A 14134-nucleotide genomic window follows, 5' to 3' on the forward strand; every position below is an offset into this window, starting at 1 on the left:
ACAACAAGAGATAACACCCATAATAAAAAGGAAAAAAAAAATCCAACAAGGAAAACACAATAGTCCCTGATTAAGATCTAATGTGATTTCACACTACTTGGCTTGGCACAGAGGTTTAATTTACTGCCGCTGGACTTGGAGCAGTATCTGCACTGACTTGGGGGCACAGAGGCGTAAAAAGGGGAGGGTGTGTGTGTTTTTTGGTGGGGGTGTGTGGGGAGGGGTCTGTTGTGTTGAGGTCAGATTTAGTTTGGGGGGGGGGGGGGGGGGGGGGGGTGTTGTGGTTGTGGTAGATTGCTGGAGCTGAGTGGAGTCCTGTCAAGAACGGTATCGGCGCAAGTGGTCGGCCCTGTGTTTCTGCTGTCGCTCTGTCTGGAGAAATTAGTCATGTCCCATTCAGGAGAGGAGGAAGCAAAGATACAGAGATTGAGAGAGGAGTGTATTTGTGTGTGTGTGTGTGTGTGTGTATGTGTGTGTTTAGCATGGCTGCCTCCCTGGACTGAGCAACACAAGATGATGAGATTCAACTGCTCTGTCTTTCATGTGCTGTCCAGTTCAGAGACACATGCATACAGTGCATTCATTTATGTAAGCAACCACACACATACCTATAGAGACAGTATATATATATATATATATTTAAACACACACACACACACACATGCACACTCACGCATGCAGCACACTCACAAGCCAGACAACAGCCACTGGGAATCGTCTCGTGAAATCAATAGAAACGTACACAGACACGTGGGACAAGAGTATAACGTGTGTGTGAGTGTGTGTTTGTGTGTGTGTGTGTGTGTGTGTGTGTGTGTGTGTGTGTGTGTGTGTGTGTGTGTGTGTGTGTGTGTGTGTGTGTGTGTGTGTGCCACTGGTTGATCCACAGAAAATGGCTTTTGTTGAGTCCCCTGTGCTATGTAACATTACAGAGTAATTACAGTGTGTGTGCTTTGTTTAGGGAAAGTCTAATTATGCTGTTTGGGTTGTGCAGGGCCCTGGGGTGTCACCGTGTGTGTGAGAGTGCATGCGTGCATTTGTGTGTGTGTGTGTGTGTGTGTGTGTGTGTGTGTGTGTGTGTGTGCTAGAGAGAGATTGTAGTCGGTGAGAAGACACTAATTGTGGAGGCGGTGTTAATGGTACAGCAACTGTCAGAGAGGGAGCGAGAGAGAGAGAGAGCTTTACTTTGGCCTTCTAATCTTTCACTACCTCTCTCCATGAGGACGCGACTTTACAGTATCACCTTATGTCTATTTAATTCATTATTCTAAAGTCTCTTTCAGATAAATAGATTCTTAAACATTAGTGAATCATTTTCATCTTAACCTTGTTCCAACGTGACGGCAACACAAAGCTCATAGAAACTTTGGCATCTGAAAACGCAGGACATCACATACGGTATAACATGCTACCCAATAAACATTACAACTGAAAACAGCAACTTAAATACCAGGCTATGGAGAAATAAACAGTGACGAGCAGCATTTGATAAAAGGTACTTCGTGTGTTGTGATGTGGAAGAGGCCACTACGAGTCGATTGACCCGTACAGTGTGAGCAGAGTAGATTCTGGATGAGGACAAAAACATGCAGAGCCTACATGAAGTACAAGTGTCTCCTCGGTTATACATTTCCGGTTGTCCATCACTGTGGTTACATGCACCTCAGTCACCAGGTTTTGGAAGATGTGGAAAAATCTGCATATTGATATGTCATGAAGTGGCTCATGGTTCACACAAACAACAGGAGGGAGAACACACCAATTGTTGTCAATCAAACAAGTGAGTTTTTAATAAATCAAAGTATCTACAAAAAGAAACCAAGATGCTAACAAGTCAGTAAAAATCTGTGACGTAATGTAGTGCGTGGAACAGAAATAACAACCAAAACCCAGGAGCACATGTGGGAGCAGCGAGCGAGAGAGAGACTGAGCCAGCCGGTTAAATAGGTTCGAGACCAGCCGCCCAGGTGAACCTCATCTTCCTGGCGACCTCCACTCTGCTGCCACTTCCTGGAAGGGGAGGAGCACAACCAAGCCAAACAGAAGAGGAGCAGATCAAATCAAATGTCCAATGAATAGAGAATCATTGAATGAATCATGGCCTGATGACGCCCACACTCCACTGAAGAGGGGAAGAATATCGTCCGACGTAAACATGTGATATGAGTGAAACAATGAGGAAACAACTCAGGGACCAAACATGAATGTCATATTTACATCAGCTACATTGTTTATCACTGTTTATCACTCATGTATCTTCTGCAAGATTTGAGGACATCTGATTGGAAGATATATGATTTATAATATGCTTTATGAGACGACTAGTGTTTTATAGGATAAACTGATTTGATTTTTGGTGGTCAAGGTTACTGTGGCCTCACAAAGCACATTTCTTGCCTTGTGGATGTGACAGCTCGAGACCGCCTTGAGGGATTCCTTTCACATGTGGCTCAAACATTCACTTGGACTCAAGAATTAACTGATTTGATTTTAGTAGCCAAAGGTTGATGTATTTCTTGAATGTGAATGTGATATCTCAAGATGAGCTATAGGGAATGTCTTCAAATTTGGTACCAACATTCACTTGGACTCAAAGATGAACGGATACGATTTCAGTGGTCAAAGGTAAAGGTTACACTGACCTTATAGGAATCTGGAAACCAAATTTGGCGGAGGCATACAACCGCAATATGGTTATTCTAGTTATTGTGAGCCCTCGAGAATAGGACATAATGGCATGTTGGTACTGTATTGGTGAAGTTTCTGTAACATGTTCGTGTGTTTGTTTCAAGGTCTGCACAAGGCCTCGCGGCTGTGTATCTGGTGTTCTTTATTGACATCCATCAGAAATGCAATTGGCCCATTCTCTGTCACAAAGACTGCACAGAAAAGGTCCCATTCTTCCTTGTTTATATAATTCTAATTACCTAGGTTGATTTAGATTTGGGGAAAGAAAAGCAGTGATGTCGTATTTCAAAAGAAGACGTGGGTTTGAATAGCTGTTGGCCGGCTCTGAGAAGGGTTCAAGGTACCGAGATGTGTCCTTGTCCATAAACAAACAATACAATACACTGTCATTGATGCATAATTGCTACGCACATTTGTTCCTGCAAGTTGTTGTTCATCATGACATCTTTGGACCCAATGGTGCATTGTCTGCACAATGTTAGACCAGACTTCATTTCATATAATGTGCTCCGGGGCATCAATTTACCCAAGGAATATAATGAAGTACATTTTATTATTGTTAACATTGTCAATTACAGAATCCAGCATAACAGCCGTAATCCATTTTAAATGAACGCAGGAATAAATGAAATTTCTGTGGCCGTGTGGTTGTTGTCCACACCGATTTAACTGATGGAAGAATAGCCTTCTTTGCTGTAGAGGCTTTTTGAACGGTGATGTTGGGCCTTTAGGAGACAGTTAAAGAGAAGTTACTTTATTCTGCTGTGCAATTACAGACTTGTATAATAGTCAGCATTTAACAATGGACACCTTTTCTATAGTGCTACAGAAATTTGAAGAGATGCTCCTCAATGTTAACCCACCCCTGACCTATGTGTTGCATAGCGTATATTGAATGTACCTATGTCCCTACTTACAAATAAGTGCTGTATACCTTACATCCTTATGTGGAGTATATGGGAGCTTTGTATCAACAATGTGTGCAAATGTGCTGGAGTAGGTGTGTATTGTCGACGAGAGTGTGTTGTGCTGTCCGTGAGAAACATAATTAAGTGGTGAAGATGTTGTGGTGTGAGTGGGTATGTATGGAGACACCCTCACAGATGCTGCAGCTTCTGCCTCTCAGCGACATACCGTACATGGTACTCTTTCTGGAGTTAGTGTGTAGCGGACAGTCATATTGGTATCTAGCCATGTAGAGATACTAGATTTTATGAGCTGATTGTGCGTTCATGCGGTGTCGAAATAATTAGGAAAATGTGTTCCCGGACGGGAAATTTCACATGAACGCCACCACAAGTCGGAATAAAAACTCGGAAATGGAACATTTTAGCACATGAGCAGCGGACATCACTTGTTAACCGCTTAAGATAATTTTACCATCAGCTCTAAATAGTAGCTTTTGAATCACCAAGTCCAAGGTGCAGAATAAAACACACTGTTTGAAAAAGACCACCTAAAACCTGAGGGTTCGGAAGAGCTGACAGAATTGCCAGTGTTTACAAAAATGTTCTCAGCCTCTGAAGCATGAAGAGACATGAACCATCATAAATCATTTCCTTTTCCCGAAAGTTCATGAAAGTCTTTTTTTTTTTTAACCAATAAAACCGGAAAACTCGCCGAGACCTCCAGATCTGTCTTCTTTGTATCCTGTCTATAATCCAATCATATTTCACCCATTTCTCCCAGTCAGATGCTTGTATAATTTTTATTTTAGTTATTTATCTGTCTGTATCTAAATCTTTCTATCTTTATCTGAGTCCCTCTGTCTCAGAGACAATTGGCATGTCCGCTCACTGCGGTTATACAACAGTCCTATGATCTCCCCGCCAGCACATTGCCAACATACCACTGTGGTACTGTGTATTTAGTTTTTGTTCTGTCATACAAAGCTACTGTGGAAAGCTAATGCAGAACTACTGTAGATAATTCTCATGTGCGTGTTGGGTTCACTGACTTTTCAATGTGTTCGTGTCTTTGTGCCATAATGTTTGTGTGAAGCAGCCTTTGGCGGGATGGTCCCGTGGTCCCTCCCCTTGTCCGTCCACTCTGTTAGCGATCTTTATCTTCCCCCAACAATCAGGCTTTATCCCCGGACACTCCTGGCCCCACGGTAGCCCAGGGAGCAGCGGTCCAGCGTTCCCATCCAATCCAAATCAGACATACTTTCTGACATATGCTCACTTGTATAACACACACAAGCAAATCCGAAGCTAAAGATTTTGTCAGAGATTGTCTTGCTGCTTGCTTTGAAAGTTTGTTAAAAAAAAAGAATAAACCTTGAAGGAGCTGCTGCTGAAAAGTTAGGGAAAACATTATTCTAAATTTGGTCAGGAAATGTGGAAACATTAACATTTAATTTCATGTTGTTGTAGGTTATTATAACAGTATGTAGATTTCATTTTGAAAAGACAATAAGTATGCAAGGTACAGAGGTATTATATCTCACAGCGATAAGTTATATGATCAGGAACACATGGCTTGAGAAAACCATGGCAACCCTTATAAAATGAATGATAAATCTCTATCGAAAAAAGCAGATGTTACAAAAATACCATCAAAAGTAAAATCTTTTTATTGTGACCGAACACAATGTGCATGACGAGAAACAGCAAAAGTACAAAAGTGGCATTGTGGTAGCATCAGTATCAGAAGTTAGAGAACACGATGTAGTGTTTGATCACAAGAAGCCTGTGGCACTATGAGAGGAGACTGAGAGCATTGATTTCATTGTAGAGGAGCATGGAGTGTATGTGAGTTGGCAAGTGTGTGTTTGTGTGTGTGTGTGTGTGTGTGTGTGTGTGTGTGTGTGTGTGTGTGTGTGTGTGTGTGTGTGTGTGTGTGTGTGTGTGTGTGTGTGAACTGTCTGGAACATTAAGCTATAGAGGCCCATTCAGACCTTCTTTTCTCTCCACTCCTTCCATCAGGAGATAGCAGGGACATTGAACTGCGGCAACAAAAGCAGATATCCATCAGACAGAGTTTCTGAGAGAGAACGGTATTGTGTTGAAAGGGGCTTAATGGAAACTCAGCTTAGAGCTTTATTCACACAAACTGTACTCTTGGGTTGGGAGAAACACGGATGTGCACAAACACACACAGACACACACATTCACTTTTCCTATGAACCAAACACTGCTTGTTCTTCTCTACTAAAAATGGTGCTCTCATTTTGAAAATGTTTTAAAAATGATAGAGGAGAGGTTGTAGACAGATAGTTGCCAGTCAGGATGCTCCGTAGCAAAGCACTTTGCAGTGATCCCACACTAAAATCTCCTGTAGCACAAGAAAGGATTTGTTTGTTTGTTTGTTGAAAAAAGTATATATATATAAAAAGAAAAAACTCGAAAAATATGGGTAAAAAAGTCTCTGTGTGTGGCTGACCTGAATCAGCTCCTTTTTTCAAATCTGGCCTGGGAACGCGTGTCTCCCCCTACAATCTCCGATATTCAATGAAATCCTGAAATATTTCACACAATTTCTCCAGTGTGAAATTATCGCATATTGCTTTGTTTTTGTTGTGCTGTGTTATTGCTGCTCAGGGTCACGTGGCACATGAAAGGCTAAGAACTTTTATAGACGCATCATGCTCTCAAGAGAACACAGAGGCCTCCAGATATACCGAAGGGTTGAATCAAGGCTTCTCTGTATTGTATTGATGAAGCAGAACAGTGTGCACATCCCAATACGTCTTCAAACAGAAAAGTAGACAATCAGATTGCATTTCATAGTTCAACTACCAAGCCTTTTCTTATCCGCTTCTGCTATTAATAAGTTTTACTTAAGTTTAGGCATCTTGGTTTAAGGCAAAGATGACCTTCAAGGTAAACTGGGAGGAAGTCAAGGCAAACCCCTGTCTCTGTTGTCAAAGCTGGAGGCTTTCTATACACATCTGTCCACCTCAGTCTCTTCTCTAAGGATTTTTTACATGGTGCTTTACCAGTATTAACCAATGAGGTACTACAGGATGTTAATGTCCAAAAGGGTGTAAACCATCATATTAGCTGGGTCGTAAAACCCTGAAGTCTGGACACTCATCAATCTTCCAGTAGCAGCGATTTTCATAGAACTTGAAAATAAGTTTTGCATTGTGTGTGTGCTAACCCCTAATGAATCTGAATTATAAAAAAGAAAAAAGAAAGAGGGAAATAACAGAGAACGTGGTGGGTGTGTCCGTTGGTAGTTGGCTAACAGCTGAGGTCTGTACATTCACTGGCTGAATAAACACAAAACCTTCCAGCTTTCAAGTTTGTGAAAATGAACGGTTTGTCTGACAACACGTTAACAGAGTTTTGTTGCTTCCATTTTTTGTCATTGATGTTCGATACACATCCAGTGTTGGAGAGGAGAGTTTCAAGCTTCACAAAGGACCACGATACGACCCTTTAGACGTTAAAGAGGTTTCGATGCATCGATCACTTGTCACTCCTGCTTAGTTTTCCACCATCAGTAATAAATCTGTGTGGAAGTACTCAGCACAGGGTGAATTCAGTCTGTCATCTGTGATAATGGCAACCACAATGACTCAGAAATTAGCTGTGGTTCTTCCTGTCTAATTAAAATGAAAGATAAAAGCGGCCTGAGCGATTTGACCCTGTGTGATCACAACAGAAGGTGCCCTGGGCTGTTGTTAGAGTCATGTGATGCCTGATCGGTTCAACGACTAAATGATTTCGAGTGAGAGCCTTTCAGGACGATGATGAAGCTTTTGGCTTATTCATAGACACAATGGCTTATGGGTAGATGTTAGCTTGTTAGCCATACTGTTATCAATGTGACAAAACTGCTCAAGTGCGTACATGTTTCTTCCTCTGGTGTTTTATGGTAGTTACCGACCAACTTCAGGCGTGCTACCTGTACTCTTTGCATGTGGTGAACACTGGGACTGTCCCGAATACCATTTTTGTGGCTATGAAGCATCATTGATAATTATTCAAGGCTTTTTACAGAGACAAATGTTGCATTTTGAGAAAGAGATTTTTGATATGCCACTTTCCTTTGTCATGGCTGGCACTATGTTTTGGGGATCATCTTTACAAATTTGGAAGTAGCTTGAGTCCTTTGACTTTCTAGACAGTAGCCTGGTCATGTGTCAGTGTCCCACGAGAGAGTGGTCCCATGTGACACACAACTATCACTAAGATAAAAAAAATGTCGTTGTCTGAGATCAACCAACCCTATTCAATGTGATAATGTGGGATGGTTACTTCTTATTTCATGGTTATTTGGATTTTGTAGTGAGGCATTCAAAAATTAAATACAAACCAATTTGAATGTTGATTACCATGACAACGTTTGAAATTTTAGAGGCATTCGGGTCAGGCCTTGTAAACACAGAGAACACAGGATGATGTTGAATATGTGGCCGTGTAAACAAAAGTGCATTAAAACGTTATACACAACATTTGAAATGACAAGTGTAAATGAGGCTATGGCCTTGTTTAATTGCAGTGTTTTTGTTTTTGTCTTGTTCTCCTCGTCTACCTCTGCGAAGCCGGCCTGTTATTTGCCAGCAAGAGCAAACAAACATCAATCCCCCAAACTGCAAAACTGTTGCAGAGCTACACGACACGTAGGTGTACGTTAGAAGACAAACTTCCCTGTTTCATCCTTTTCGACCCACTGCTGGTGTTTTAGAGTGAAACAGCTCTGTGAGTTATCTGCATCTGAAACCTTGCCTGCTTCCCCCGTCTTAATAAATAAATATCCCCCGTCTCAGATCAGAGTTGTCCTCTTCTTGATTATGTGTAAACCAGGGATGAGCGAGCAGGCCTCCCATGGATTAACCGCCGACTGACTCCGAAAACTTCCAGTCAGACTTCCTTATTATAAGACGTGTAAAATCTTTACAGCGGGCTGACAGACACGCAGGCGCACGGCGTCCCAAAAGGTTTTCCAAACTTAAGCGTATAGACACCAGTAGCAGTTGTGTTGTCCCCGAATCACATCGCCTAATATTCCTCCGGAAAAGACTGCACAAACGGCTGCTCCCAAATTTGATTGGTGGTCTTTGTAAGTCAACCTAAATCTCAGAGAAGCTACACACACAAATGGAACAGGGCTTACTAATCCATTTGTAAGGCAATAGGCAGGCAAACAGGCAGGGGAGAGCTTGCCAAGTGTTGTAATCACAACTAAAGATGATGAGCCCACTCCCTTCCTCTACACTACAGCACTGTGTGTGTGTCTGCATGCTTGCTTCTCTGTGTGTTTTTGTGTGCTTTTGCATGTTTGTCCTACATCGCCTCCTTTACAAAACTGTGACAAGACAGGGAAAATGAATTGGTATCAAGTGGATAATCTACAAAAGTACACTAGGAGCTTTTCCACCTTATGCAAGTCCCCCGCTCATTCATTCGCAGATACCACGCAATCTCTCCGAGAACAACAAGCCGGCGATATGAGTTTTGAAAAGGCAGTAATTGTAAGCAGGTTGGGGAATAAATTAGAACGATGACAAAATACAGAGATAAATCCAGCTTAAGACAGATGTATGCCACTGTTTATTTGATTTCAGCTTTTCTCGCTATCCCGCTCTTTCTCCCTCCCTCATTCCTGATCTTTTTTAGTGGGGTGGAAAAATGGATTTTTGTCAGCGATTTGGCCCTGAAATAGCTTATTGTCTAAGGCAGCTACTGTGCGGGTACAACGTCAACATCACATGTGTGTGCGAACGTGCTCGCCTGTTTCCATGGGGAGTAATGGCCATGGAAGTGTGTATTGGCTCTGCTGGCACAATACACCACTGTGCTAATTGTTTTAGACTGGTGTATGTGTGTGTGTGTGTGTGTGTGTGTGTGTGTGTGTGTGTGTGTGTGTGTATGTATTTCTATAGTGTCTCTTGTTCATATTTATAGAGACATTCTGGCATGAAGGAGGGGTGAGGGTAGGGGGCAAGATTGGGAGGGCAAAGGAGAGGAGAGGGAATAGGAGGACGAAAAAAGGAAGCGAGAGAGGAAAGGAGGAGAGGCTGCCTGAACTCGAAGGAGTGACTCTGCTTTGTCGTTCATTCCCTCTCACTTTTTTTGTGTATGTTTATTTTCTAATCATCTCTTTTCACTCTGTTCTTTCTCTCTTACCTCACACATTCATGCGCAGAAGCACTTGCACACAACACAATACAGCCAACACACACACACACACACACTCAGATATCTACACATACATTCATTCTAATTTCAAATTATAAAATCTATACCAGACACAAAACCCCTCAAATTAAGAAGATTGCTTAAATTGAGGCTAGGGTTAGAGACTGCGGCAGGTCCTCTGTAAATGTGAGGGTAGAAGATTGTTTCTTAAAAAGGGTTAAATAGAATTGATAAGCAAAACTTTTAAAGTGTTTTCACTCCTGGCATCTATTTCCTTTTTGTCTCCCTGCAGAAGTGAGAGGACTCTGTGCACAGTGGAGCTAATCACTTCTGGACATTTCTCACTTCAGGTTGTTCCATCACATATCTGGTAAGTGCTCCAAGTAATGTGTCTATAACCAGGTTTCTTTCCAAAGTTAGTGCTGATTTCAACCAGATTTCCAGAAAATCCAAATGTCGATGAACTTGTGTCCCTATCCACTGCTCTTAAGTGAACTTTGAGAAAATCAGCTGGTGGTGCTAATTTTCGGGTTTGTGCTGTTAAACCATTGAAGAAGCAGAGAGTCGTGACAAGAGCTCCATTGAACATGAAATTGGCAAAAAAGGCAAATTTCATGTATTAATTGGAGGAAGGGTTGTCTAGTCATTGGTTTTCCATCCCTTCATTGGAGGTCAATTATGCTTCCACTGCACTTTGGCTTTCATTGCTAAGCAGCCTCTCCCACCTCAGCTGAGTGCACAACTTTATTTCTGCGTTTCTACCAATTGAAGCTCAAAGTGCGAAGGGTCTCAAATTGAGATTTCTGACTTATTTTTCTTTAGCAACCAAGCAAGTAAACCCGTACGGTTTTCTGCCAGGATACAATACAGAATACAATGCAATATATTAGTGATGAGGACAATTAAGGAATGCAATTAGAGCAGTTTGATCAGATGCAGTAAGTTCTGTACAACCTTTCAGGCTTTGCACACTGCAGCAGCCACACTAGGTCTCACTCTTTTAACTGCACAAGCCCCCCCAATGTTCCACAGAGTCATATGTGTTTTTGTTCTTTTGATCTTGGGAACTTTGACTGCTTATCTAAAAACTTTTCAGAGAAATGAATTTGACTGGTGTATTTCTGTAAATGTTATAGCACATCAGTGGAATAACTCTGGTGTGGCAAACTTGGATGCGCTGACAAAAAAAGCAGTGGACGTCGCAGTGTAGAGAACAAGGCCCCGAGTCAGAGGAAGACAGCGATAACAAACCCAGATACAAGACAAATGACCCTGAAATAAGAGCCTCGGCTGATACTGTCTACTCTTTGTGTTTGTGTGTGTTTACGTGCGTGAAGAAGTCCAGATAGTGTATGTCAAGGCAGTGTCATGATCACAGATTGTGGCCTCATGACTTCTCTGCTGAGGAGATTTAGCTGGCACTGGTTAGACTGACCATGGCCTGTGTGTGTGTGTGTGTGTGTGTGTGTGTGTGGTTGTATTGTGTATTTGTACAAATGTATGAATGTTTGTCACAGCCCTGTCAGATCACGCATGAGTCTGCCCACTGCGTGTGTGTCAACCAGGGGTGACCTTTTTCAGTGTGTGTGTGTGTGTGTGTGTGTGTGTCCTGTGCTGCAGGCAGGGAAAGTCCCTGTCTCTGCTGTGCCAGGGAGTTGGAGGGGACACCTCCTTCATCTGTGCTGCATGGAGTTCCCCGTCAGAGCGAGAGGGGCTGGTCTGCTGCTTCAGATTCATCAGATCTTTTATCCCATCTCTCATTCCGTAGTTTTAAATGGTGTGAGAATAGTAGTAGTCAATAAATGAAATGACTCGCCTATCACATCCTCTGTCTGACTTTATGCTTAATTAGTTGCATCTTTTATTAGTGAATGATGAAACTATGAAATAGCAGTAAACAAAATTATTGCCATTAAGAAATAAGATTACACTAGAAGTTTAAAAGGAGGTAATTATCCATGGAAAATAATGTGGTCGTTGCTAGAAATTGTAAAAAACTGAATAACAAAGAATGAAAAATGTAAAATGTTAAGTCTGACTTAAGCCATATTGCATGACTAGCCATCCAACTGCTATAAATAAAAGTAAAAAGTAAAAATGTCCATGTTCTCCTCTTGTTGGCGCTAGAGGAACGGTCAGACGATGGCCAGAGTCAGTAGGATGCGTTGCCTGGGTACCATGAATGACAAAATGTACACAGAAGGAGACTCTAGTCCTTAAGTCTGCGAGGTTGGTCGAAACCTGGCCCTTTGCTGCTGCTCCCCCACTCTACAACAGCATTTCACACTTACTGACCCCTCAATAGAGGCAAAAATAACTGGGAAAATATCAGGGGAAATAGAAAACATGTCAAGAACATGCACCGTCATCTACACTCACGTGGGCAGATGGGGACAAATTTGCATCAGGCAAATTGGAAGGCCACATGTCACAGTTGTCTGTTCAAACTTAAGTTTTGGTTATGGGATTGCTGATATGAGTTTTAAAGGAGGTAGAAGAGGTAGTGATTGGGTCATGGTTCCACAGATGAGCCGATCATCTGGCCGCACAAGTCGACAGGTACAGGCCAATCCGTGTAAACTAAAGCCTGGGTTGTGCTCGCTTCTAGTGCAACATGGATTAATCTGGAGGCTAGGGCCATCTCTACCGGCATCTATTGAGCATAGAAATTCTCAGATGGCTCTTGGAAGGAGATTATTCAGACTGTTGGTAAAGATGACTAATTCTGCAGGGAACTCTGGGAAAAAACTTCACAACAGAAAGAAAGGTTACAAGCTGGTGCCAAAACTGTTCTTTTGTGTTTCCTCTTCTACATCATTGCTTTTATGGGGGGGGGTGTTTGACTTTTTCTCAGCGGCTATTTAGACTGCAGTGAGACAACGCGCCTCAAGCGCAAGTATGAGAGGAAAAGGTGTTGTGTTGACGTCACATTTGCAGCGTGAAATGACCAATTCTTTAAGCATAACCACAGATTACCGGGGAGCGTTTCCACACAGTTTCGACCATTGCCCACAAAATGTTTTCTGTGTGCAGAGTCCTTGTCCTGCCAGATATACAAACGTTCCTTGATTCTTCAGGGAAGAAGAGCACTTAGAAATCTTCAGCCTACTGCCTGTTGAGCCTGACACAACCAAATGAGCGAGGCAAAATGAGCATTTGTCGGATTGTAATACTCAGCTCAAAACAATTTTTGTTTAATAGATTTTATTGCATCTTCATTCAAGGTCCGTTGCCCTGTTTGGAATTGCACCAGTGAACCCAAAGACTTTCTCCACTGTTAGTCATAAACGTTCAGAAGTAACAGATATTATCCTCTGTGAACAGCAGCACATCCCTTCGAGCATTTCCCAGCAGTAAATATGCTATTCCCCATATGAGCTTGATAATTAGCTGCGTTCCATATCTTGCAGTGTGTTTCTTATGCCAGACAGATCCCCTGTCCTCCTCTCTCCCAGCACTGTCCAGAGCTAATTGGCAGCTCGCTTGCCTGCCGCGACGGTGATCATGCAAATGTATTGGTGCTTACCAATAGCCGGGCCCCTAAAAACATTACAACGGCCATTACCCAGAGCCGGGGCCGGCCTAACGAACATATGCTCCCCCCCCCTCCATAAACCTCCCCCTCAATTCCTAAACTCTTATTTATGTGTTTAATTTAATGTGCGAGGGAAGAATTTCTGAAATTAAATTTGGTTTTGGTTGGTGCCTCCAGAGAGTGGCGGTGTTATAATAACATGGTAATTTTTTACACGTCTTTATGAGAAATGAGAAAATTAATTCTTTCTGACAAGCTGTAATTATTGGGCTTGGAACAGTTGCAGCTGAACAGTTTGGGCAGTTTAGCCTGGCAGTGAGCTGAGAGAGAGAGAGAGAGAGAGAGAGAAAGAGAGAGAGAGAGAGAGAGAGAGAGAGAGAGAGAGAGAGAGAGAGAGAGAGAGAGAGTGGAGAGAGGGATGGAAAAAAGGAGAGAAAAGAGGAAGAGGGTGTTAAGTCATGCAGCCACAGAGTCATCGAATCACCAAGAGGGGAGAGGAATGGGAGGTTAAGACGGGAGGACCTGAGATGTAAGGAGAGGGGGATGGAGGAAAGGAGAGAAAGAGAAAGGTGGAGGACATGAGGAGATGAGGGTTGACTACATAAAAGGTAGGATGGAAGACAGGTGGGGTCAGAAAGGAAGGAGAAGAGTGGGGTTGGAAGTGAAGAAGGAGACAGAAGATGGGAGGAGACAGAAAAGGAGGTGGGTAGAGGACATGACGCATTAGGAGGTAAGGTTGGATTAGAGGAGAGGAAGGAGACAAGTGAAGGGGTGAAGAGGGGAGGAGACGGGTGGAGAAAGGAGATGAAAGACGTGTTTG

General features: G+C 42.6%; 1 protein-coding gene across 2 annotated transcripts in view; it reads left to right on the forward strand.

The window, feature by feature from the left end:
- sox5 (SRY-box transcription factor 5) overlaps window positions 1–14134 on the forward strand; it is a 229353-nt gene that overhangs the window by 76396 nt on the left and 138823 nt on the right. For both annotated transcript variants that reach the window (XM_034578932.1, XM_034578933.1), the window contains exon 2: window positions 10072–10149. The gene's annotated coding sequence lies outside the window, so the exon portion shown is untranslated. The remainder of the gene's footprint in view (window positions 1–10071; window positions 10150–14134) is intronic.

The sequence above is a fragment of the Hippoglossus hippoglossus genome, chromosome 23 (assembly GCF_009819705.1).
Source record: "Hippoglossus hippoglossus isolate fHipHip1 chromosome 23, fHipHip1.pri, whole genome shotgun sequence".
NCBI lineage: Eukaryota > Metazoa > Chordata > Actinopteri > Pleuronectiformes > Pleuronectidae > Hippoglossus > Hippoglossus hippoglossus.